The sequence below is a fragment of the Bison bison genome, unplaced genomic scaffold (genome assembly GCF_000754665.1).
Source record: "Bison bison bison isolate TAMUID 2011002044 unplaced genomic scaffold, Bison_UMD1.0 scf7180017864329, whole genome shotgun sequence".
Taxonomy (NCBI): Eukaryota; Metazoa; Chordata; class Mammalia; order Artiodactyla; family Bovidae; genus Bison; species Bison bison.
Genome location: NW_011494901.1, coordinates 3,454,482 through 3,458,999, shown reverse-complemented (window position 1 = coordinate 3,458,999; position 4,518 = coordinate 3,454,482).

Genomic DNA, 4,518 nt, shown 5'->3' with positions numbered 1-4,518 from the left:
TGAAGTCAGGTAGGTTGATTCCTCCAGTTCCATTCTTCTTTCTCAAGATCGCTTTGGCTATTCGAAGTTTTTTGTATTTCCATTACAAATTGTGAAATTATTTGTTCAAGCTCTGTTGAAGAATACTGTTGGTAGCTTGATAGGGATTGCATTGAATCTATAAATTGCTTTGGGTAGTATACTCATTTTCACTATATTGATTCTTCCAATCCATGAACATGGTATATTTCTCCAACCATTAGTGTCCTCTTTGATTTCTTTCACTAGTGTTTTATAGTTTTCTATGTATAGGTCTTGACCCTGTCATGAACCAGCAGTGTGATCTTGGGCAAACATTGCTTTCTCTGGGTACAGCTTCTCTGTGTGTAGGGAGAAGGGGCCGGTCAGATGGGGCCAGGCTAATGCTCCAAGGGAGTCCAGCCCAAGATCTGTTCCACACACTGAGCCTTCCTGGTTGTCCACTCTCAAGACTGCACTTGAGTAAAGGCTTTGGGGCTGAAGGAAGATCTCCACCTCTGAGCTCCAGGGCCCATCCTGCCCCTCTGCCCTTCGAGGCAGCGGCAGAGTCGGGACTGGGATTGCCTCTAGAGCCACTGCTCCTTTCTGCTCATGGCCTGCATGACAGGTGCCCACTGCTTCTTTCCTGACACGGGGTCAGACTGTCAGTGGACATGACTGAGGACCATGCCTGGACCTGCCTGGCCTGTCAGGTCCAGGCACCTTTCAAAGTCTTGGGCCAGCAAGGGTTCCTCTGCTGGGTGGGCTCCTGCTGCTGCTCCCATGCCAGCAAGCGTTCCTCTCTTCCATGACCTCAGGACAGAGGCCAACAAGGAAAGGGATCATCTTGCCCCACTTTACAGATGAGGAAACTGAGCTACAGAAAAATTAAACAAATTCCCCAGCTTCTGCTCAGAGCCAGGATGAGACGTGGGTCTTCCAGGTCCCATCCATGTTCCTTTAATTGGCTCCAGAGAGAAGCAAGTTTCACAAGTCTGGTTGATGTTCCCCAGCTGGCGTCTCACCTAAGGGTTTTCACATGGGAAAATACAATGGCTCCTACCTTGATAATGCCAGAAAGATCGAAGCAAATCCAAGTGCAGCCGAGGAGAGGTCCCACGGGATTAGCATCCACCAGCAAGGGTTGGGGAGATAGTGTTGGAAATGAAGTTGACCTGTTTGTATAAATGACAACGAGATGACTCCTTCTATAGGGCAGGGTCACCCATCACCTTCAGTGGGTGCTCCTCCTGGCTGAGCATGGGTTTCAGCATCCCTGAGCTCCACCTCCTCCTAAACTCAAAGCCGGAGAGCAGCCTCCACACGTCTGAGAGACGTCCTCAGGGGATGGAGATGTCGGGAGGGCTCCACTGCCCCATTTTCAAGTCCTTCCCAGGCCAGAGCGTCCCCTGCCTCCCTCAGTGACCTCTTCTTTGGCCTACAAAGTCCGCAGGAGAGAGATGAAATGACAGGCAGCTTCCTGTCAGCCTAGCTGCCCCTCTCCTCCATTCTTTCTTATGTGTCTGCCTCCCAAAGGGGAGGAGAAAGACTTTCGAGGCATGTAGGTCTGGTCTTCAAAGAACTCAAGTCAGGTGGAGGTGGTGGGCGGGCAGGGTTCTATTCCATAGCATGGCATTTGTTATTTCACTTTATGTACTTGCATTATGTCGTTTGTAAACCAGCTTGAATTTTTGTTGACATATATTGTATGAATAAATCGATGTAAAGAGAGAGAGAGAAAGTGTGTGTGGGGGGGGGCGGGGGCAGGAGGTTGATTTCTCAGCACTTCTCTGCGTGTGTCAGCAACATCTCATCACTGGTTTGTCTGATGCTCCATCCACTTTCAATCTGTTTTACAAGCTGTGACCTGCTAAGGCTCTGTTTATAAACTTTCAGTGGTTCTCCTTTGCCTATATGTATGCACTCTGTTGTGTTCGCCTCTTTTCGACCCCATGGACTATAGTCCACCAGGCTTCTCTGTCCATGGGATTTCCCAGGCAAGAATACTGGAGTGGGTTGCCATTTCCTTCTCCAGGGGCTCTTCCCCACCCACGTCAAACCCACGTCTCTTGTGTCTCCTGCATTGGCATGCGGATTCTTTGCCACTGAGCCACCTGGGAAGCCCCTCCTGTGCCTACAGAACTCAATAAACACATCCCATCTGGCAGGAAAGGATTTCTGACTTTTCCTAAGTAAGTTTGTCTCACATTTCCCCTGACCTCATTCAGTGTTTTAGCTTAACCTAGTCTGGCTCATTTACTCTTGCCTGGAAAATCCCATGAACGGAGGAGCCTGGTAGGCTGCAGTCCATGGGGTCATGAAGAGTCAGACACAACTGAGCGACTTCACTTTTCACTTTCATGCATTGGAGAAGGAAATGGCAACCCACTCCAGTGCTCTTGCCTGGATAATCCCAGGGACGGCGGAGCCTGGTGGGCGGCCGTCTATGGAGTCGCACAGAGTCAGACATGACTGAAGCGACTTAGCAGCAGCAGCAGCAGCCTAGCTCGTTAACTCCAAAGCACTCTTCCAACCCCTGACCTTCATCTATCACCATCTCTTGCTCCACATGGGATACCTGCCTCTCTCCATCGCCGACATTCAAAACCCTCCCCAGCCCAGGTGATGGCTCCTTTACAACAAGTGCCGCCCTCTTCTCCCCCTTCAAAACTGTCCCTCGACAGTGATGACAATGAGAAACAGAAATGCAAATTACCCCCTGGACAAAGCCAGAGGACATGTATAATGCAAAACCACAAGACATAATATTAATAAAGAGCTATCAGTGCAACGACACCCAGAGAATGGGAATCACCTGGGTGGCCCTGCTGGCTGACCTGAGGGAAGGCTGCTCCGCCCATCACCTCATCACCAGGTGAAAGCAAACCCATCAAGCGGGAAGGGTACCTTTGGAACTGTAGGTGCACATCCCAAACAAACCAAACACACGTGGTTCTCCAAAGGCCGGAGACAACCACTCTCGGGCTCAATTAAAGAACTGTTCAGCAGCGAGAGCAAGCAAGTGCCTGGGCAGCAGGTGTGTTTCTGACCTGATCTGTCTCCAAGAAAATGTGGGGAAGAAGGGTCAAATATAGAATCACATGTACAAGCCGTACTTGTAGGGAAGGCTCCAGCAGAGGAACTCGATAGTTGCAATCTTGGCTGGCTTGCGGGGAGTGATGTCTAAAAGAATCAACTCACACGACCCACAGCACATCATAGGGGAATACTTGTAACAGCTTGGAACACAGGCCTGTCCTCTCTCCGCACATAACTCCTAACAATATCTTGCCCACAAAACACTGACCTTATCCAAAAACAAGTACTAATTTTAAATGTCTATGCATTGATTGTTTTTAGAAACACCAACTCCTTTTACAAAAAGGAGAGAACAAAACAGAGAGAAGCACGACAGGTGAAACCAATGGCAGGTCACCAGAAAGAGGCTTCCATCAAATACATTTGAGAAACATGAATAACGAGGCCAAACATAAAATTATGAGTTTGAGAACTTGATGAGGCATTGACCTCTGTGGAACAGGAGCTCCTGGTAAGGCTAAGAAAGCAGGAAATGAAAGATGAGCCATCACAGCTGAAGAGAGCAGTGGAGGAACGTGGAAGCCTGGCAGCCAGGAACCAGTAAGAAGGAATTATTATCTATGTCAGTTCATATCTAGACTCAGCCTTACAAATTCCCAGGATTCTTGATTGGCTCTGCATGGACCCAGACCTGGCTGGCTTGTCTTCTGTCCCCAGAGGCTTTTATCCAGTTTCCTTAGAAATCCACTTCCACTTAGAAATCCAGATCCACTTAGCTGACTGCTGGCCTAGTTCCTCCACCATCATTAGCTTTGACACAGGGAGTCTCCTGGTTCGGTTTCATTTCCATCTCATCCCATCCCAAGTCATCTCATCCTTCATTCAGTAAATATTCATTGAGCACCTACCATTATTCCCTGGTAGCTCAGATGGTAAAGAACCCGCCCACAATGCAGGTTCAATCTCTGGGTCAGGAAGATCCCCTGCAGGAGGGAATGGTTACCCACCCGTGTATTCTTGCCTGGAGAATCCCATGGACAGAGGAGCCTGGCGGGCTGCAGTCCATGGGGTCACAAAGAGTTGGACACAACTGAGTGACTAACTTTCTTTCATCATGGTTCCACAGGTATGTTGCCAGGCCCTGGGAATATGGTGGGGAGCAGTTCAGACACCTCCCTGCTCTCTTGGTGCTTCAGTTCAGTTCAGTCGCTCAGTCGTGTCTTTGCAACCCCATGGACTGCTGCACACCATGCCTCCCTGTCCATCACCAACTCCCAGAGTTTACTCAAACTCATGTCCATTGAGTTGGTGATACCATCCAACCATCTCATCCTCTATTGTCCCCTTCTCCTCCTGCCTTCAGTCTTTCCCCGCCTCAGGGTCTTTTCCAGTGAGTCAGCTCTTTGCATCAGATGGCCAAAGTATTGGAGTTTCAGATTCAGCATCAGTCCTTCCAATGAATATTCAGGACTGATTTCCTTT